We start from the raw sequence: 22,855 nt of genomic DNA on the forward strand, positions 1-22,855 counted from the left end.
CTATGAGTCGGAACCGACTCCATGATACTTAACAACAACTCTTACTTTGGAGAATCCTGGAGTGGCACTGTGGATTAATACACTGGACTGCAAAGTCTGAACTGCAAGGACAGTAGTTCAAACTCACCAGCCACTTCTCGAAAACCCTGTACAGGGTTGCTATGAGTCAGAACTGACTTGACAGCACTTAACAACAACAACAACTCTTACTTTGGAGTCCTGGAGTGGCGCTGTAGGATAAGTACTCTACCACAAAGTCTGCTTGAACTGCAAAGTCAGCGGTTCAAACTCATCAGCCGCTCCTTGGAAACCCTATATAGGGTCTCCATGAATGGGAACAGACTCTACGGCATTTAACAACAATTCTTACTTTAAAGTAGGCACAGCGGTAAAATGCCTGACTGCTAAACAACAAGAGAAAAGACCTGCCAATCTGTTCTTATTAATTAAGATTTACAAGATAAATGGAGAAAGACTTCATTTTGCTCGAATCAACCACCAACACTCATGGAAGCAGCAATCAAGAAAGCAAACAACGTATTGCATTAGACAACTATGCTACCCAACACCTCTTGTAAGTGTTCCAGAACAAAGATGTCAGTTTGAGGACTAAGGTGCTCCTGACCCCAAGGTATGGTATTTTCAATCACCTCATATGCATGTGAAAGCTGGACAGTGAATAAAAAGACCATAGAAGAATTATGCATTTGAGTTCTGGTGTTGGAGAAGAATATTAAAGGTACCATGGACTGCCAGAAGAACAAACAAATCTGTGTTGGAAGGAGTACAGCCAGAGTGTTCCTTGGAAGCCAGGATGACCAGATTTTGTCTCTCATATTTTGCTCATATTATCAGGAGGGACATCATGCTTGGTAAAGTGGAAGTCAGCCAAAAAAGAGGAAGACCCCCGATGGATTAGCACAGCAGCAGCAACAATGGGCTCAGACTTAACGATTTTGAGGATGGCGCAGGACTGGGCAGTGAGTCCTTCCTTGATTTGTGCACAGAATAGCTATGAGTTAGTACTGACTCAACGACACCTAACAACAACAACAAAGATCTGCAGCCATGCAAAGCCTCTGCCAACAGTTCTACTCTGTCACATGGAGTCCTTATGAGCGGGAATCCACTCAACGGCACATAACAACACTGTTACTTTCAATTCGGCTAAACATCCAGGTTCCAGAGAATCCTGTCGAAATTTGTGCTACGTGTTTTCTCTCTCTCTCATCCAGAGAAAATTACTTATTTGAATCTTAATTCCCTCGTCTCTAAAATGAGGGAAATAATAGCATTAGGAGCCCTGGTGGTACAGGGGTCTAAGCTCTTGAATGCTAACCAAAGGGTTGATAGTTCAAATCCACCAGCTGCTCTGCAGGAGAAAGATATGCCAGTCTGCTTCTGTAAAGGTTTGTTGTTGTTGTTAAGTGTTATCAAGTCAGTTCGGACCATAGCGACCCTGTGTAGGGTTTCCGAGGAGCATCTGGTGAGTTTGAACTGCCAACCTTGCGATTCAAAACGACTTCGCAGTCCAACGCATTAACCCACAGCGCCACACCAAGACCTTGGAAATCTTATGGGGCAGCTTTGCTCTGTCACGTAGGATGGATGAGAAGGATTCAACTCAACAGTAAAGGGTTGACCATGTGCAGCAACTGTGATAAAATTTGTAAGAACTTTATTAATACCTGACATATAACAAGTGTTCTCAGTAAGTTTGCATATTTTCACTTTATAGTCATATCAAATATAGCTCTATATGTACAGAGACCTTGGAAGAAAGGCCTGGCGTTACACTTCCATAAAGATCATTGTTGTTGTTTAGCACCTGGTGTCGCCAAGAGTCAGAATCAACTCAATGGCAACAGATCTTGGAATCCCTGGGCAGCACAACCGGTTAAGTACCTCAGAAAACAGGCTTGGCAATCTGGTTCTGAAAGATCACCCATAAAGCAAGCCAAACCCACTGTCACTGTGACCCAACATAGGGTCTATAAATCTTTACTGGAGCAGACAGCCTCCCTTTCTCCTGGGAATCGGTTGGTGGTTTTGAACTGCCAACCTTGCAGTTAGCAATCCTAACCCTAACCCACAGTATAGGGTCATCGTGAGTTGGAATCAATTCAATGCCTACAAAGAACTATATACATAGAACAAACAACAGAATGGGAGTGAAATTCTGTTCTGCGCTTGCTTATGTTCATTGATACTAAGTATCAGTGGGCTAGATTCAGAGCAAGGATCACCAAAACAACAACCCTCCTTCCTAGCTCTCCCATGGCCCCCACGTGCCCCTACGATCTTCAGCAATCACATCCCTTTCTACATGCATCCCCCCCTTAAGCCTTTGAAACACTCTGATTAAGTTAGAAGAGTGACAAGCAGAAGTGAAAAGCACAAACAGATGCAAAAATAGATGCGTAGAGTAAGTATGGGGCTTCCTTAAGGAATAGTGGGAACTGTGGCAAACTGAAAACCCCATGCCCTCACTAAAGGAAGAACTTGCTACCAGCTCCAGCCAGTTTTGGTCAAGCAGAAATGCAGCCCAGAGTTAGCACATCAAAGTATTCAAGGGAAGCCAGAAATCTAGATTTTATGTGACATCGCCTGATTTTCAAATATTATTAACACATTACTCAATTCTTTTTAAAGCATGGAAGTCCTAGCAAAATGCATCTGTTTGCACCCTCGGAGGGGACAGAGTTCTACCAACCATTCTGACTGCACTCAAGTGCCCTCTCCCTGCAAGAACCAGAATATTCTGGCTTGGGCTGAAGCAACCAGAAAATCTAGAAAAAAAATCTTAATTAAACTCTGTGGGGGGGGGGGGGCGGCAGCCTGTGATCAGATAAAGATCTTTGGAGAAGGAGGGGGAAGGGGTTCCCCAGAGAGTTGGAGTGGTTCAGGAAAGTTTAAGGAAGAGGTGGGCTTGGAAATGACTTTGAGGATTGTCAGGACGAGGAAAAGCTGAAAAGCAAGCAATCGAGAGGAGGAACCAAGGGAGACAGGCGTTAGAAGGACAGAGAAAGCAGTGAAAGGAACAAGAAACCTAACTCTGCAGCTCTCTGGAAGAGGATTCTATTAGGAAGGTGAACAGACACTGCTCGTTCAGGGTGTCACCAGATAGCACTGAGGACCCTGAGAGTTCTGCCCAAGAAAACTCAGCTGTACTGTTCTTGACACGTGGTCACCACTTACTTGGAAGCTCTTTGTCCAGTTCAGGTTTCTCTTAATGTTCAGGCCTGATACATGCAGTCTAGTCTGCCTCACTAGAATATTCGCTTCTCCAGGGCTGGAAATGTCTTTTGCACCTAGCTGCCATTGAGTCCATTCCAGCTCATGATAGCCCATATGTTTCATAGAACTCTGCCCTTTACGATTTTCAGTGGCTACGATCTTTTGGGATTCCATTGCCTAGTCTTTCTTCCAAGGCATCTTTGAGTAGACCTGACCAACCTTTTGCTTCGGAGCTGAGTCCTAAACTGTTTGCACCACCCAGGACTACTGTTTGGTAAATTTTTTGTTGGCGTTAGGTGCCGTTGAATCAATTCTGACTTACAGAAACCCTATAGAACAATTGTTAAGTGCCACCGAGTCAGTTCTGACTCATAGCAACCCTGTCTGTATACGGTTTCCAGCAGTCCTGGTATAGCACTGCAGAATAATGCACTGGACTGAAAGGTAGGCTTGAACTGCAAGGTCGGTGGTTCAAACCTAGCAGCTACTCCTTAGAAACCCTATACAGGGTCACTATGAGTCAGAACTGACTCAACAGCACTTAACAACAAAATAGCAATATAGAGTTTCCAAGCAGCAGCTAGTGGGTTTGAACTGATGATCTTGTGGTTGGCAGTCTAGTGCTTATCATACAGTACCATACCAGGACGCTTCACCATAGAAGGTACTTACTTAATGAATGTTGTTGCATGAATCAATGAAGGAAAGCAAAGAACATGCAACAAGACATTGAAGACCATAGCCACAGTTCTCAAGCTGAAGATGAATTCCCACACAGAATGGGGAAAAGAAACGCGGGGATTGACTGACACCTATTGCATGAAGCTTTCATGGTGTTTGAACAGAGGAGCGTATCACATGGGGTGCAAAAAAAGATCGTGACATCCCATAAAGGTGACAGCACATGATGCCTAAAACAGCCCCAAAGCCCTAGTAGATGGGCGTGCTGTACAAGCTAGTGGGTGTCTTAGGTTGGCCCTTGACTAAAGCCAGGTATAGGCCTGACCCTGGACAAATGGTACAGTCAAAGCTCAGGATACCAGGGGGCTCTGTCCAGTCACAGCTCAGTGGCTGTGCTTGGACTAAAACCCAGGTCTCCCTCACGTTCAGCATAGCACGCTTTACAAAGATCCCAGGACTAGGAAAAGACAGGTGAGGCACTCACCTAGAAAGCGAAATTGAAGAAGGTACCAAAAAGTTATTATCAAGATAAATCACATTTTGATACAGTATTTTTAAAAAGCAAAATTAGTGCAAAGAAAAAAAAAATCCACAAGGAACAGAATATCACTCTTAAACTGGACCCTTAAAAACTCAGCTTCACTCCCCTGTTCTCAGCAGTCTGGACTGGGAAGTGGGGGTGGATACCTATGTCAGAGCAGCGGAGATCAAGGAACTAAGCCTGTCCTGTCAGAGGGGAAGAGAGAGGAGGGCAGAGTACCTGGAACAGAGTGGTTGTGGGCAGATGGCAGCAGACTGTGCCCCCAACTCCATCCCCACCCTAACTAGCAGACCAACCCTTTTCCTACAACAAGTTGTACTCAGGGGCACCCCATTAGATCCCCTCCAGGAGAGCTAACTCAGACAAAGAAAGTCCTCCTTCACAGGCTCCTCTCTTAACTCTACCCAGTGAGCTTTCAAATCTAAGCGCTTCCATCTCAAGGTAGGGATGGATGAGAAAGTTTAGACAGAGCAGGATAGATGCCCCTTCATGCAGAGGAAAAACAACCCAAGGCTTTAATGACTTACTGACAGCTGGTTATGAATGCAAAGAAGCATATTCCCAAGCTGCTGACAGTAACTCCCTTTTAAGGTATTTCCTCGGAGCCAAGGATGACACAGCCTCCTCCTGCCCCCAATATTAATAGCAGCTTGTTTTTCAATGACAAGCTTCAGCTTTTCGGCCAGGCAGGCTTGGATATAGCTCCAGCATGCCCATGTACTGTGTGACCTAAGACAATTGGTCAAGACGTAGACTTCATCTCCAGGTAGTAAACTAGATGATATGGGTTAAGGATCAAATGATTACCAAATAAAAACCTAAAACCTAAACCTGTTGCTGTCCAGTTGATTCTAACCCTCAGCGACACCGTGTGCTACAGAGGAGAACTGCTCCACCTGGTTTTCTTGGCTGTCATCTTTGCAGAAGCAGATCTCCAAGCCTCCCTTCTGTGGCATTGCTGGGTAGTTTGAATCACCAACCTCTAGGTTAGTAGTTGGATACAAACTGCTTGGAATACTGGAAACTAACAAACAGGGTGTGAGGGGTCATGACTGCTTACATGAGGGATCTCGAGCAGATCTTCCCATTTTTTCAAAAGAAAAAAATGTTGTGAAATATCCTGGTTTTTAAAGGTTACCACAAGGAATTCTGGTAGCGTAGTGGTTACCAATCGGGCCACAAACCTCAAGGTCAGCAGTTCAAAACTACTCCGCGGGAGAAAGATGAGGCTTTCTGCTCCCATATTTACAGCCTCGGAAATCCTGTACAGGGTCGCTATGAGTCGGAACCGACTCCACGGCACACAACCACCACCACCACCAAAGGTTACCATTAATTTTTTTTATTAAAAAATGTTTTAAAACTCTCTAAGGACAAAAAGGAGTGCTGGTATGGCACTGTTGGGTAAGCACTGGATGGGTAACTGCAAGTTCATCAGTTTAAACCCACCAGCCGCTCCTCAGAAACCCTACAGAGGGTCACTGAGTCAGAATCAACTCAACAGCACTTAACAACGAGGGGCAAAAAAAAAACAAAACCAATCTGTGGTCAGATCTTACTTACTAATCTAATTGATGCCTCTCATGTCTACAACACACCCCCTTCGACCCAGTGACCCATCTGGCACACGACAGATACTCAGAAAGCACTTTTCCCATCTTTTCACAAAGCTTTCAATATCTCATTTCCACAAAACAGCTTGGGAAGGAATGCTTCTCAGGAAGGAAGTGAAGACGTGAAAAGAGCCGAAAATCCGAAAGGCTCTCAAAGAAGGAAGAATTGCAAAGAGGGAAATCCTTAAAAGGATTTAAAAGAATTTTACTGGACATCCTTTAATACCAGACAGCGATATAACCACACCAAACCAAATCCATTGCTCTTGAATCAATTACTACTCACAGTGACCCTATAGGACAGATTAGATGGGCCCCATAGGATTTCATGGAAGCCCACTGCTATGTCTTTCTCCCTTGGAGCAGCCGCTGGGTACAAACCACTGACTTTTTGGTTAGCAGCTGAACACTTAATCACCGTGCCATACAAGTAGGAAGCAATTTAACTCTTGGGCACAGCAAGTGAATCTGTATAGGAGAAATGCAGAGGGAGAGAAAGGGGACATTGTCCTCCCTTACTGATGATCCCCACACACTGTGTCAGAGACTTCTGTCCATAGGCCACCCTAATATCTGTCTCTGGTGCACAGGTATTCGGATAGGCCCAACTCCCAGGGAAATTCCTCTTGAGAGGTGGTCCAAGGGTCCACCTATTCCCACACAAAAGGAAGCAAGCGTGAATTGCTTAATGGATCTATTAGCTTTGAAGTCAGACCCATTGGAGTTTGTGCCTCAAGACCTCTCCATCAATGGTTCTCCAAATGCGAATCCCAGACCCGCAGCATCAGCATCACCTGGGAACTTGTTAGAAGGGCTCCATCCTAGACTTGCTGAATCAGAAACTCTGGGAGTGGGCCCAGCCCTCAGACTTCCAATACGCCTTGCAGAGGGCTGCCTTCTCAACCTGTGATCTCCAAGTTACCGTACATCAGAGATCATCAAAGCTATTCCATACGATTCTCCTAAGCCTTCCTTCAAAAGATGATATCAGACCCTGCTCAGTGTGTGCTTGGCAATGTAGAAGATGGGAATGGGAAATGGGGGAAGCACATAGTCCCTGCCCTGATGGAACTTGAAGTCCAGTGAGGAGACCACAATACACAAGTAACATCAGTAGGAATACATAGAGATTCTCAATATGCAATCTAAGGGCCTCCTGACACCAGCTTTAGCCACTCTCCTGCCAATCCACCACCCCCCTCACTCCTTTCTCAAATGCTTCCTTTTCCTGCTTCAGGGCCTTTGCTTGTGCTAGTCTATCCAACTGGCAGGCTCTCTTTCCAGATCCTTTTCATGTTAGGCTCTCCGTTTGATGGCATCTCTCAGAAAGCCGCCCCCCCAACCCCCCAGATCATTCTGCCTAAAGAGGTCTGCAACCCTTTGTGGCTCTGTAGTCTCGCTGCCATTGCCAACAGCTGCAAACGGTGCATCTCCCCCAGCAGAAGGATGCTCCTGGGGGCAGATCCCAGTCCGTGTGGCCACCTCCCACCTCATTTGCTGAATGTGTGAAACAACTCCTTGCTTGTTTCTCTTGTGAAGCCCTGGTAACAGTGGATACCCACACCTCTCGTTCTTAGCATGAGGCCCCAGGCCATGTTCTCTGCAGGCGTTTCCATTCCATTCTGCTTTGGTCTGACCATGTGACAAGGCATTAGAGAAGAAAGAGCAAGAAGAAAGGAAGGTGTGAGGCCAATGGTACCAGGGGTCAGCTCGGTGTTGGCACCCTCTCCCACTATCCTCCTCCACCCAAGCCCACAACTATGCAACTTCTACCAACTCTGGCAGCGCCTGGCCTGCTTACCACCACACTCCCGAGACGCAGGTCCGTGGGCCAGGGGGGAAACAGCCATGTCCGGGACCCAGTGTTACCTGTCAGGGCCAGGACATGATGTGGGCGGCTTGGTCATTGGACTCTAGGGCATGACGCACCATGCAATGGCACAGCAAGGACCCTTGGGGTCCGAGCAACGTGGCAACCAAAGCGGCTTGAGGAGCCCACGGGTATCGGTACATGTGGCTCTCGAGGCAAAAGCACGTGTTGTGTGTGTGTGTGCGTGCGAGGAAAAAGCACGTGTAGTGTGTGTGTGCGCGCGTGTGTGTCAGAGAATTTAATGGCGTGGAACGTGCAGCCCCGGGAGAGCGGCGCGCACAGACCTCAGAACAGTAGCGCTGGGGTCCAGGCACAGGTGTTTATGGAGCTCCAGGCATGGCGTTCGTGGCGTGGCGCGTGCGTCCCTGGAGGTTGGCGCCATGCAGGGCGCGTGCAGCAACCCGTCCGCGGCGCGCAGGCCCGGGGTGGAGCTGGCCCGTCCCGCTGTTAGCGCTGCCTGCGGGGATGGCTGGCGTTCTGGAGACCGGTGGGTGGCACAAGCCCTAAGCTCTGGCGCCCCGACGCCAGGATCGGAGTCGCAGTTGCTACTGTCCCAGCAGCTGGTTAGGCGGGCGCCGCGCTCTCCCCGCCCCGCGCTCAGTCCCCTCCCTTCGTCCCGCCTCCTGCCCGGTCCCTCCTTCGGCAACAGCAGAGCTGCGCTCCTGGCGCACTCGGAGCCCGGCGGGGACCGGGAGACAGAGGTGGGCCGGGCCGAGTGCGGAGCCGATCCGGGCCCGGAACCGAAGTTTGGTCGTGGCTCCGGAGGTGGCGCAGGCGGCCGGAGACTTCCAGTCCGCTCTCGTGTCTTCTACCCGTAGTCCCTTGACCGCCGGGGACACAGCCACTGCGGCCCGCTAACTCCGAGGAGGGGACGCAGCGTCGGGAACTTGAGGTGGGAACTTTGCGCTCGGAACCTCACTGGCGGCTGAGTTGCGGACAGGCATCCACGCCGCAGACTCGGACTCCGGGGAGGCACGTGGCCGTGGCCTCGGGTCCCCTGCTGAGATCTCGAGCCCAGCTGAGGAGGGAGGTTGGGGCGAAAGCGGACCCGGTAGCCACAGCGGGCCCCTGGGGACGTTCTCAGTCATGGTGCCTGGGGCTGGGGACGCATCTTGGCTGGGGTGGAGGTTTCTCGCCAGGTGGGAAAGGAGAGGGGCGTTGAGGAAACGTCTGTGACTTGCTAATTCACTTTCCTTTCTAAACGGAATGGAGTATGCCACCAGCAACTCAACAAGCGTTTATTGAGTGCCTACTGTGTACTGGTGTGGCGCTGTGGGTTAATGCGCCAGACTGCAAAGCCGTATGAACTGCAAGGTTGGCGGTTCAAGCTCACCAGCTGCTCCTTGGAAACTTTATACAGGGTCGCTATGGGTTGGAACCGACTCGACGGCACTTAACAACTGTGTGCTAGTGTGTGGCTGTAAGATAATGCACTAGACCGCAAGGTCAGTTTGAACCTCAAGGTCGGTGGTTCAAACTCACCATCCACTCCTCGGAAACCCTATACTGGTTTGCTTTGAGTCAGAGCCGATCTCGAGGCACTTAACAACAACATCTGTGTGCTAGGCACTGGGAACACAGAACAGGTCTGTTCTCTGTAGGCAGAGGAGGTGGTGGGGCCCCTCTGCCTCAGGCTCCTTACCTGGAGCTCTTCTGGACAGAGTGGAATCTTTGGCTGGAGAAGGAGAAGAGAGAAGTTCACTCTTCATTCATGGACTGGCAAAGATGGGTTGGGCACCTACTGAGTTCCTGGAGCCTAGTGTTCAACATTCATTATTTCTTTAATATGTTGGTGTCTTCTTTAAGCAAACATTCATTGAGACACTGTGCTAGAACAAGAAGAGTGACCCAGGCAATGGGATGAGGCAGAATAGGTTGGGGCAGCTGTCCAACCTCAGGGGGATGTAGGGATTGAGTCGAAGCCCCTTCCTAGAAAAGATCATCATGATGAGTGGCCACTCAGTACCTGGTACCTGTAGGCAGAGGTCAGTGGTTAGGTTGCAGACTGGCCATTCCTTGGTTCCTCTAAGGTATGCATTGGGGCAGGACAAGGGACAGTTTTAGGGTAAGAGAAAAATGTATAAAAATGCCTTTTTGTTGTTGTTAAGTGCCGTCGAGCCGGTTCCGACCCATAGTGACCCTATAGGGTTTCCGAGGAGCAGCTGGTGAGCTTCAACCGCTGACCTTGCAATTCAAATGGCTTTACAGTCTGGCACATTAACCCAGAGAGCCACACCAGGACTTCAAAAATGCCTTTTAGGGGAGGTGATTTAAGAAGAAGAAGAAGAAGTTACAAACCACAGATTTGACATTTAGCCTGATCAACACAGGCTGCCAGCAGTGGAGTTTACTGATTGAATTGTATTACAGCAGACATTGTCTTAAGGACTTAACTATTCTTAAGCACCAAAGGGTTCCAGGCCCCATGTCAAGTGTCAAGGTCACCCAGATTGACAAGAAGAGGGAGACAGACCCATGATGCCTGAGATAAGGTCAGGGTGGGTTTCCAGGAGGGACAGGGTCTCCTCTGATTCATGCAGGTAGGGATGTTTCCTGCCTCTGAGAGTCTGATTATTTAAACTCACCGCTGCTAACAGAAAAGTGACGCCTTCTGCTCCGTAAAGATTTACAGCCTCAGAAACCCTATGCAGAGTTGCTATGAGTCAGAACCGACTCGATGGCACACTACCCCCCACTACCAACCCCTACACACAAATACACACACACATACACAAATACAGTCAAAGTCACTAGGGGAGCCTCATCTGTATCACGTCTCAAGAAAGTTTGGTGTTCCTAGAGACACAGGTGCTGTGCTAGAGCCATGAAATGGGCACTGTGACCAGGACAAGGCCATCTTTCTTAGGTGCTTTGCTCTGGCTCCAGGGGACAAACTTCACGCATGCCTCCTTTGGCTTTTGGAGGTCTGCAGAGGTACCTGCCAAGTAGGGAGGGAGGAAAGGTATGTCTGAAAGACTGGCCAGGTATGCAAATTGCCTTCTAGACCAACCCATTCCAGCAAAAAGATATTGTCTCGAGACATACTCTAGGCCCACAGCGAACTGTGAGCACACTGGAAACTCCTCAGTCTGCTTTTCCTCTCCTGGGGCTTGAGAACCAAGGCTGGAGCTCCCAGAGTCTGATTTGGATTCCATATGGGAGCCAAGCTCAGGATCGGCTCCAAGTTTGAGTTGTCTGAGCTCTGGCAAGAGGTGAGGGAGACGCCCTAGGAATAGCAGAGTTGGGAGGAGCTCCCCTGCTGGGCCCCTAGAGAGTGTCTTGGGTGGGCTGCTCTTTCTGCACAATTTCTACCTAAGTAGGTGATAGAAAGTCAGCATTTCCAGTGGCAGTCCATTTCTGATTGGCTCACTAAACCCAGAAACAGAGCCACTGGGTGGGAAAGGGTGACTAGAAAAGCCCCTCTGAGTAGAATTAATGTTGAGGGAGAGGCAAGAGAGTCGAGCTGCAAGTCCTCGATCACCGTTGGCCATTTTTATTGCATAGCGACTGTATTTGATTATCAGGCACCGAGCAGAAAGTGAATTTGCTGCAGAACGGAATCTGAATTGTGCCTGTGATTCCCTACCCCCTGTCTGGTGACTTTTGAGTTACACCCCCCTCCCTGGGAGGGCAGGCAGATGAGTGTACCCATGCTCTCCCCTTCTGCCCCATCTCCCTGTTACAGCATAGCCTAGACTCTGCGGATGCAACACTCCCTACCACAGAGAGAGGGGCTGAGGACCTGGGTACACAGGGGTCCCATTCCTGCTGCCCCTCTAAGAGGTCCCCATTGCTCCCCTTCGCCTGCTCCTCTGCTTAAGCTTGTACCATAAGTGCTGCCAGAAGGCAAACTGAAAAGGCTCTCCTGGCTCCCACCCACACTTCCTGGTGGAAGGCCAGTGTGCGCCGGGGGTTATTTTGCCAGCAGCAGCAGAGTGGGGAGGTCCCAGAGGCTGTTCTGTGGGGTTTACAGGGAGAAGACTCTGGTACTTTCTCTTATTTGGGGAAAGAGGGGAAAGAAAGAAGACCCCAACTCCCAGCAAAAATCCACCCCCCTCAGGCTCGGTCTTGGAGGAAACAATGCTGAGGTCCAATACGCTTGAACTGTGGCAAGGACACCAAGTGGCTAAGACAGACAGATGCCACACACAGACGTAACATCTCTCGGAGACCCAGCATGCCAAGACCTGGGCCAGGCTAATGGTTGGATCTCTTTTGATGAATGTTTTAATTGTGGATTAATGCAGCCAGGTGCCCTAACCCTGACATGACTCGGTACTGACAGTGGCAGTCACGATCACTGGGACCAGGGGAAGGCAGGGAGATGGATAGGGTGCCCTTGGCACCTACTCAGTGTTAGGAAATAACAGAGGTCAAGAACCATGATCGAGAGAAAGAAAGCAAAGCCTGGGGAACTTGGGAACGAAATGCTTTTCTTCTGAAAAGTTGCCTTAGAGGTTGTATTTGTTTCCTGTGACTTCAGTATCTCAGGGCCACACGTATTGTGGCTTAAAGTAATAATACACAGTTCTTTCTCTATAGTTCCAGAGGTCAAAATTCTGAAATGGGTCTCATTAGACTACAACCAAGGCCTTCAGGAAGCTCTAGGGGAAAGCCCATTTTCTTACCTTTTGCAGCTTTAAGTTCACCTGAATTCCTTGGCTGGTGGTCCTACATCACTCCCACCTCTGTCATCTCCTTCTCTGGTTCTGACCTTCCTGCCTTCTTCTTTTAAGGACCCTGTAATGCCATAAATCCCACACCAGATACACAGAATAGTGTCATCTCAAGAGCCTCCACTTCATCACACCAGCAAAGTCCTGTTGGCTACATCTGGTAGCATGTCCACAGGTTCTGGGGATTCAGAAAGGGGCATTATGGGCCCCTTGTTAGGTGCTTGACTGGTAACTGAAAGATCAAGTGTGAACCCACCAATCAGCAGAGTGGTAAGCAGTCACATGAGTTTCCAAGACGAACCTCAGTTTTCTCATCTGTAAAACGGGAGTGTTCCTGGTAATATTTGCCTGAGAGGAAAGGTGTGGGCTCATGCAGTTAAGGTTCTTAGCATAGCTGGTGTGGCACTGTAGGATCAGCACTGAACTGTAAGGTCAGTTTGAACGGCAAGGTTGGTGGTTGAACCCTACCAGCTGCTCCTCAGAAACCCTATACAGGGTCGCCTTGACGGCACTTAACAAAGACCATATGGTCCCTGGCATTTACTAAGGACTTCATTAAGGGAGACTGTTTGTGCTTCGCACACTGTACTTGGCTGTCTCTGAAATCCCCATCCCATTCAGATGATGATTCCATGAGAGAGGACAGGCACAGAACAGGCAAAGCAGTCTGAGAAAGGTTGACGGCTTGTTGACACCATAGAGTGAGAGACCCGAGAGATATTTTAGCATCTGGACCAAAGCACGAGAATTTATGGCACCCTTTCATGTCCCCAATGGATGTGGCTGTGGCAACAGCAATCAGATACATGACTAAGACATGGGCAGCCTCACGCCGGCCTTGCAAGTTAGCCACTGTCTCAGACACAGACAGTGCACACAGCGCAGGATATTTGCAGGAGTGGCAGTAGTTACCAGCCAAACCGGAGTGGCACCTTCGTCCCAACCTGCCTCCTGGGGTCCCACACCTCCATCCTCAATCATGCACCAACCACAGAGCAGCCTCACAGTGGAGCTGCCAAGCAGAACCCCTCAGATTTAAATGGTGCTTTATCTTCAGAAATGAATGCTCTGCTGGTCACGGCTTGCGAATATCATCTTTGCCCAAGAGGAAATTGCATAGGGAACATCAGTGGATCCCTGCTGGGAAAAGAAAATGTACCCAAGCGGAAAGCACCCCAAGAGTGGAACCCGCAGAGCCTTCCAGAAGCCCCCAAAGAGATTAAGAAGCTGTTTAGAGCCAGAGTTGCTCTTGGACCTCCAGCTCCTGGGGGACCCCCAGGCATTCTCAGCACCCATACTCTCTGTCTCTCAAACTTTAGTGTTGGCCAGAATCTGTCTCCCTGGGAACCACCAAACATGCTGATTCCTGGGCTTCGGTCTCAGGGATTCTGATCACAAAGGTCTCAGTTGGAACCCAGGAATCTGCATCTCTACTAGTATCCAAGTGTTTCAGAAATGCTTTTGTTGCTTTGAGGCTCTTCATTTTTTATTGCCTTTGTTTGGTTTGGTTTGGTTTGGTTTGGTTTGGTTTGGTTTGGTTTGGTCTGGATGAAAACCCTGGGTCCTAATAACCACACCCTTTACTTCATAGCACTCTTCATTTCTGTCCTGTGCAAGCTTCTCTTGTTTTGTTCATTTCCCCACTTTGATCTGCTCTCCATGTTAATTTCCCTCTGGGTACCCTGTGGAGTCCTGGTGTGGAGCTTTGAGCTAATGAGTCAGACTGCAAAGTCTTTTGAACTGCAAGGTCAGTGGTTCAAGCTCACCAGCTGCTCCTTGGAAACCCAATACAGGGTCACTACGGGTCAGAATCAACTCGATGGCACTTAACAACAGTGACCCCTCATATAGTTTATATCAATCTTTAAATGTGCTTGAGTCCTTATAAACTGTCATGTGTGTGAGTGTGTGTGTGTTAACATATATAAATAGCATAGTGCTAGAAACTTCTGTTTCTTTTTTTCACTCAGCATGGTGTTTTTAAGATCCCTGTTGCGAAATGTACATCTAGTTCATTGCTTGCAGCTCCTGCAGTCTACATCCGCCCCAAGTGGTTTGTCCTTTCTCCCAGAGAGGACAGCTGGGGGTACTAACTCCCTAGTGCCCCCAGACACATGTCTGTGCATGTTACTCTTCCTTAGATCCGACTCCCCAGAAGTTGACCCTGAGTCAGGGATTCGAGTGCAGATAATTTACTATGGACAATGTCTGCCTTAAGCATGAGTCTGAGGTTACTGGGTCATACATAGGACAGAAGTATCCTGCATTTCCTTCAGTGTTACTAGTGCCTCTCCAGGAAAGCACATCAGGCTACACCCCTCCAGCAGTGAGTTTTGGGGGTCAGAAATTGCTGGGTTCAAATCCTGGTAGATCAGATCAAGAAAGGAGTCGCCCTTAGTGGGAACAGGGGAGGACAGACTCCCCTCATAACTAATAATAATAACAGTAGTTGTGGTTCATTGTGTCAGGCATCAGATCTAGCATATCATACCCCATATCCGCTTTGTTGTTGGTAAGTGTCATCAAGTCAGTTACAATTCATATCAACCCTGTATGGAGTGGCTGGTGGGTTTGAACTTCCAACCTTGCGATTAGCACTCAATTGCTTATGCTACAGCACCATACCAGGACTTCCTTATCTGCTTTAGTCTTTTCAGAACTCAAGGTGGCAGTGCCGGTAGTGGTGTGCTGTGGAGTCTATAGGGGTTCTGAGGCTGTAAATCTTTACGGGAGCAGACAGCCTCATCTGTCTCCCACAGTGCAGCTGGTAGATTCAAACTTGGGATTAGAATACATAACCCACTATGCCATGAGGGCTTTTTAAAACTCAAGGAGCGGGCAAGGATCACGTGGAACCTCGGCAACCTAAGACAGAGCCATTGCCATGCTGCAATGAGTTTCGATGACGGGTAAGACTGAGGAATTCACACTGACCGCCTAAGACAGGCAGCGTCCCTTAAACAAATAATAAATAAGGGGGAATCTGATGCAGACCGTGCAGACCCGGTCAGGCGTTCAAGTCCCCGTGGGCCCAAGCGTTGCTGACCGTCCAAACCATAGGCTCTGAGGATCAGACTTTAGCCACCTAGCAGACATAGCAAAATGTCCCTTTTCTGATTATTCAGTTATGCTGGTTAGTAATTCCATACATGAGCCCTGGATACCCACAGATAAATGTAAAAACCTTCCCTAAAAGCCGAGACTGTAAATTCCAAAAAGGCAAAGTTTTCCCCCCCAAAAAAAGCTAAAGAGGATATAGAGAAACTCTGTTAACTGATGGTATGTGGAGGGGATTATAATCAATGTAATGAAACAAGGTATATGAATGTTTGAATGTGAAACCGATGATGTGCCCTGAAAACTTTCACTCAATCCACAATAAAAACCTTAAAAAAAAAAAAAAAAAAAAACTCAAGGAGGCAGGAGCAATTCATAACCCCATTTAACAGATGGGGAAACTGAGTCTCACTGGTAAGGAGTACCTTGCCTGAAGTCAGAGAACCAGTGGCCATGAATTCAGGCTCATGGTTTCTCACTGCCTCTCCGGTTTGGGGTAGTCAGCAGGTTTTCCTCCATCCTGAGTAGGACCACCTTTCTCTCAAATCTCCATTTGTGTCTTACGGCTTACAGTTCTGGAGGTCAGAAATCTGAAATGGGTCCAAAACAAACAAAAACCACATTGCCACAGTGTTGATTCCAACTCATTGTGACCTGATAGAATGGAGTATAACTGCCCCGTTAAAGAAGCAAACTGTCTTTCTTCCACGGAGGAGCTGGTGAGTTTGAACTGCCTAACTTTCCAGTTAGCATCCAAGCACTTAACCACTGTGCCATCAGAACTCCTCGAAGTGGCTCCCACTGAACTAAAATCAAGGACTAGTTCCCTCTGGAGGTTCTAGGGGGAAGTCTGCTTCCTTGCCTTTTCCATTGTCTCTGGTAGCATAGTGGTTACGAATTGGGCTACGAAACTTAAGGTCTGCAGTTCGAAACTATCAGCCACTCTGCAGTAGAAAGATGAGGCTTTCTGCTCCTGTAAAGATTTACACCCTCGGAAACCCTGTACAGGGTCACTGTGAGTCACACAGCACATAGCAACAACAAGAGGCCACCTGCGATCCTTGGCTTATAGCCCCTTCCTCCACCCCTTCCTCCGTCTTCAAGCCAACAGTGAAGCAACTTCCACCTTTCCAAGCGTCACATTGTCTTCTCTTCTAAGTATTGTGTGTTTCCATTGGGCTCTCCTGAATAATCCAGGGCATTCTCAGCTCGAAAACCCTTACTTTAATCACACCTACAAATTCACTTTTATCATGTAACAGATTCACAGGGTCCAGCGACTAAGATATGGATGAGTTGTAGGGGCATTGTGCTATCCACCCACGAAGATCCCCAGTGATGCTTACTTGCACTAACTACTCAGGCTTGAGCTGGGCTCCAACGTCAGCTATAAAGTGGGTGCTGGATACTGGAGACAGGTATGGCCCCTTCCCCTGGGCTTCTCCATATCTCTACATCTTGTTTTGAGGTTCCCACATGGCTATCCCTGCCCTCTTGCCCCTCTCAGCCCCACTGGGTAACGACTATCCAGCTATACCTCCCCTCCACATGATTGTTGCCATGGTCATCTGAAACCATCTGTTATGGGTTGAATTGTGTCCCCCAAAAAGATATGTTGAAGTCTTCGGTACTTGTGACTGTGATCTTATTTGGAAATAGGATCTTTGAAGGTGTTATTAGTTAACGTGCGGTCAGACTGGGGTAGGGTGAACGTTAACCTAATACAGCTGGAGTCCTGGTGTGGCGCTGTGGGCTAATGTGTCAGACTGCAAAGTCGTTTGAACTGCAAGGTCAGTGGTTCAAGCTTACCAGCTGCTCCTTGGAAACCCTATACAGGGTCGCTATGGGTCAGAATCGACTCAACGGCACTTAACAACACTTATAAAAGAGATAGGAAGACAATGGTCACATGACTATGGAGTGATGCATCTATAAGTCATGGAAAACCTTGTCAGGAACCACTAGAAGCTGGAAGAGATAAGAAAGGAAATCTGAGAGTTATCAGAGGGAGCGTTACCCTGCTGAACCTCTGAACTGTGATAGACTACATTTCTGTTGTTCTGTGATACCTTGTTACAACAGCTTAGGAAACTAACATACCTTCCATGTGAAACGCTCCCATTTTTGTTCTCTCCCCTTGACTTTAGGCTGCTAACCACAGATCAGTGGTTCAAACCTACCAGCTGCTCCCCAGAAACAAGGCCACTATGAGTCAGCACCTACTTGAAGGCACTTCAAAACAAATCATCTCAGAGCAGGGAAATGCTTCTGCTCATAGCGCCACCTGTCTGCCAACATGGAACATGGCCCTTCCAAAGTATCCTTTATTTCCTCTTTACTTCTCACCAAACCCCTTCCCCCAGACAAGTTCTTCCACCAAAGTACACCCTGAATCCATCCAGTTCTCCTTGTCTCCTGCACCCCAGGCTTGGGGCAGGCCTCTGTTTGACTCTTTCCAGAATGAATGCAGTAGCCTTCAGTCCGCTCCCCGCACATCATCTAAGCTACTCCTCACACAACAACCTTCCTGTCTCACGTAGAATAAAGTCACAGCTTCTTAGCTGGTGTAGCACTGTGGGTTAATATACATCGCAAGGTCAGTGGTTCAAGCTCACCAGCTGCTCCTTGGAAACCCTACACAGGCTATAAATCAGAATGGACTTGATGGCACTCACAACAACAGGCCTGGCCCAGCATCCTGGTGTGGCACTGTAGGATCAGCACTGGACTGCTAATTGCAAGGTTGGTGGTTCAAACCCACCAGCCACTCCTTGGAAATCCTATACAGAGTCTCTATGGATTGGAACCGACTCCACTCCACTTCACAACAAGGCCTCGCCTAGCCTGGCCCCTGTCGACCTCCGCAAGCTGATCTTTTACCACCTTCCTCCCTCACTCCCTCCTCCGCTGTAGCCACAGTGGTGTGCTCCGAGGTTTTTACCATCCTAGCCTGGAGCTTCTCTACCCTCAGACACTGTTCCCTAGATTACCACAAGGTGACTGCTCGGATCCATGAGGCTCAGCTCCAACCCAACTCCTCTAAGAGACCCACCCTGGCCGTTCTGTTTACCTTCACCACACTCACCACAGCCTGCGCTAGTTTAGTGATCCTCTCCTCGCACTAGAACGTCACCTCCATGAGGATAGGGCTGGGTCTTGTTCTCTGTCATGTGCTCCCACCAGGCACACTTCTGACATGCGCCAAGTGTTCAGAAAATAACAAAACCTGTTAACTTGCTGTCAAGCTGATGCCAATTCATGGTGACAACATGTATGTCAGAGTAGAATTGGGCTTCATAGGGATTTCAATGGCTGGGTTGGGGGAAGTAGCCTACAGGCATTTCTTCTGCATCATCTCTGGGTGTATCCACACCTCCAACCTTTTAGTTAACAGGCAAAGGCTTAACTATTTAGGAAGTAGCCTACAGGTATTTCTTCTGCCGGCACCTCTGGGTGTATTCATACCTCCAGCCATTTAGTTAACAGGCGAACTCGTTAACCATTTGAGAAGTAGCCTACAGACATTTCTTCTGCAGCATCTCTGGGTAGATTTGAACCTCCAACCTTTTAGTAACAGGCAAACTCGTTAACCATTTGTACCTAAGATTCAGCATCTACTGAATGAATGAATTAATGAATGAATTAATGAATGAATGAATGAGAGTGACCTCAGGACTTCACATCTCTCATTGCCTCAGTGCCTTTCTCCAACAGCTTCCTCTTCTCAGGCATCTGTGCTTTGAAACTAACTCTGTTCAAACCCACCAGCTGCTCCTTGGGAATGCTGTACAAGGTTGCCATGAGTCAGAACTGACCTGACAGCACTGGTGTGGCACTGTAGGATAATCACTGGACTACCTGGTGTGGTGCTATAGGTTAATGCAGTAGGCTGTAAGGTCGTTTTCAACAACAAGGTCAGTAGTTCAAGCTAACCAGCTGCTCCTTGGAAACCCTATACAGGGTCGTTATGAATCGGGACCAACTCTAAGACACTTGAAAGCAATAAGCTAGTATTGTGAAAAAATTGTAAAAGACTGAATTTCTTACGAGGTTACCAGGCTGGTTGGAAAGTAGCTTTTTTTTTTTTTTCCAGAAGCACAGACCTGGGGGTCTGTGTAACTGGGAACTTCACAGTAGAGTGGAGAGTACAGGGAAACGTGCCCATTCCTCTAGTGAACCCAGCAGCCTCTGGTTCTCCCAAGGGAACTCAGGCTCTGAGAGTGAAGGGAATAAAGAGTCGTTAATTGGGGAAGCTTTGTGCTGGAGGGAAAGCAGGGCAGGTTGAAAGAAACTCTGCAAGAGGAGAGGTAACTAACTACAGCTGTGGGATTTCGCCAGAGCCCTGCAGAGCTTTCAGGAAGAAAGGAATGTTCGCTTGCTTCTGTCACCATCCTTGCCAAACACAATGTCATTTTTTTCTCTTGTCTTTGGTGGCAGATAAAGCATCAGAGCTGAAAAGTGATATCACTAATGTGAAGTGCCTGAAATGGAATCTTCCCGCATCTCCGAGGAATTCTGGCAGGCTTCGCCTGGAGATGAGTTCCAATTTTATGTGAAGTTAAAAAAGCCCTCAGCATTCAAAAATCAAATCAGTTTTATTTCTAACACAGGTGTACCCTAGTTTTCTGTAATTCAGTGTATGAAACTGTGGAGTCATAAAACAATGAGTGGAGAACTAATATGTTGTTGTTGCTTTTAGGTTTTTGTTGTTGTTAAAAAAGAATTCCTGTTAGGACCCCCTTTCAAAAGTGAAATCCTACTCCCACACCCCCTACCTGTAAAACAGTGTTTCTCATCTCTATAGCGGTGTGTGGGGGGATGTGTGTGTGGAGGAGAGGTCATAGCGCAGACTGACACTCGGGTTCCCATTGGGAATTCTGAGGAATGTTGTTGGTAGCACTGGCTTCCTCTGAAGTCTGACCTAGGAGCAGGGACACTAATTAAAAGATTGCATACTGGACTCTGGCTACTCGTCTGTACATCCACTTACTTCCAGAAAACATAAGCCAGTTGTAGGATGTACCCTTTCGTTGATTGGTGATGCGTGGAGGGGATTGTAACCATGGCAATGAAACAACATACAATAGGATGAATGTAAAACTAATGTTCTCTCATGTAAACTATCACATAATTCACAATAAAACTTAAAAAACATAAGCCAGGAGCCTCAAGCTCAAACATCCCGAGGGCCAGGCAGGAAATATTTGAGAGTTGAAGTAGAGGAGATGTTAGGAAGACAATAGAGACAGGTGGGGACTATGGTGGATTGGAACCTGCTTGGGCCTACCTAAAGGAGACAGCCATTTCTCTGCTGAAATTTGCTCCAAAGGTAGGCTTTAATACGATTTTTGTTACATGCAATTTCTCTGTTTCAAAATCTTCTCCAGATCAACCAAAATGTGCTTGAACCAAAAATTCAGTGTATTAACTATATCTGAATACGCAGTCTTATTCTGTGCCCAAATCCTTAGCTTTGATGGTCAGGAAAGAAAGAGTGCCTGGCAAACTGCTGTGGGAACCTCAGTTCTCAGCAGGGCCCTCATCATCTGGGCTTCACCAATAGGCAGCTAGTGAGCTGTTCTCAGAGCTGTTCACCAGAGATGTGTAAAGACCAGCTCTGGCCCGCAGGGAGCAAGCGGTCTGATGGAGGCGTTGGCACAGGAATGATTTTTAAACTGCATGTTGTGTGCAGAGAGAACAGGCTCACCAGGTATTAAGGAAGGTAGCACTTGATTTAGCTAGAAGTCCCAAGGAAGACTTCCTGGTAGGCCCCTGTATCCTAAAGATCCTGTTTGCTGTACGTTAGCAAACATGGTGCTATTTGGATAACTTTCTTTGTATCTTGCCTTTTTTTATGACCAGCAATACTAGTTTTCCATTTAGGGATATACATGGTCATGTTAAGAAAAATACTAATTGTTGTTAAGTGCCATCAAGTCGGTTCCAACCCATAGTGACCCTGTGTAGGGTTTCCAAGGAGTGGCTGTGAGCTTGACTTTGCGGTTCAAGCCGACTTTGCAGTCCATTGCACTAATCCACAGCACCACACCAGGACTCCAAATACTAATACTGTAGTAATAATAAACCAATTGCCATTGGTTCCAAATCATAGCAGCCCAATGTGTGTCAGAGTGGAGCTGTGCTCTGGGGTTTTCAGTGGCTGATTTTTTGGAAGTCCATTCCTAGGCCTTTGTTCTGAGGCAGCAACAGACAGCAGTTATTGAGTACTTACTTACTGTGTGCCAAGTGTTTGTATTAGGTGTTCTTATATACCTAACTCAAGGAGCTCTGGTAGCATAGTGGTTACAAATCAGGCTGCGAACCGCAAGGTCAGCAGTTCGAAACTACCAGCTGTTCCACGGGATAAAGATGAGGCTTTCTGCTACCGTAAAGATTTACAGCCTCAGAAACCCTGTACGGGGTCGCTATGAGTCGGAACCGACTCCATGGCACAAAACAACAACAATATACATAATTCACTGATTCCTCTCAGTAATCCTATGAGGTGAATCAAATGTCATACATAAGAGACACATCAAGGCCATGTACCTTACCTAAAACATGTGGCTCCAGAGTTGATGCTTGTTTGTAGCCAGTACCCAAGGGGTTCTCCACCTACACACCACTGACAGTGGGGTTGGATAATTCTCTGCTGTCGGCCATTCTGTGCCTTGGAGTATGTTTAGACACCCCTGGCCTCCAACCTCTAGATATCAGTAGTACTCCCCACTCAGTCATGACTATCACCTAAAAGTGCCACAGGTATGACCAACTGTCCCTTTGGGGACAAATTGCCCCCAGTGAAGACCACTACACAAACTGCCTCTCCAAATTAAAAAATAATAATAAAAATTTAAGTTGCATTAATTTAAAATAACAAATGAAGTAGGTAACAGTGCAGGCATTGCCCGGGGAAGGAGCCTGTGGTCACTCAGTGTTAAAGAGCTCAGCTGCTAACCAAAAGGTCAGTAGTTCAAACCCACAAGCTGCTCTGTGGGAGAAAGGTAAGGAAGTCTGTTTCCGGAAAGATCTGCAGCCTGCGGAGTCTGTGGAGCAGTTCTACTCCACCTTATAGAGGGGTGCTGTGAGTGGGAATCAACTTGATAGCAGCTGGTTTGGGCTTTTGTTTTTGTTTTTTGCATGAACAGTTTCCAAGGCTGTCAGCTCTGGGACAGAGAAG

The 22,855-nt window shown here is 47.7% G+C and overlaps 1 protein-coding gene across 1 annotated transcript in view; it reads left to right on the forward strand.

Annotated features, from left to right (window-relative positions):
• The first annotated feature begins 8,578 nt into the window (after positions 1 to 8,578).
• The window catches only part of KCNG1 (potassium voltage-gated channel, subfamily G, member 1), a 23,725-nt gene continuing 9,448 nt past the window's right edge, over positions 8,579 to 22,855 (forward strand). Inside the window, exon 1 of the mRNA XM_006839179.1 lies at positions 8,579 to 8,834. The gene's annotated coding sequence lies outside the window, so the exon portion shown is untranslated. The remainder of the gene's footprint in view (positions 8,835 to 22,855) is intronic.

The sequence above is a fragment of the Chrysochloris asiatica genome, unplaced genomic scaffold, assembly GCF_000296735.1.
Source record: "Chrysochloris asiatica unplaced genomic scaffold, ChrAsi1.0 scaffold00023, whole genome shotgun sequence".
NCBI classification, from domain to species: Eukaryota; Metazoa; Chordata; class Mammalia; order Afrosoricida; family Chrysochloridae; genus Chrysochloris; species Chrysochloris asiatica.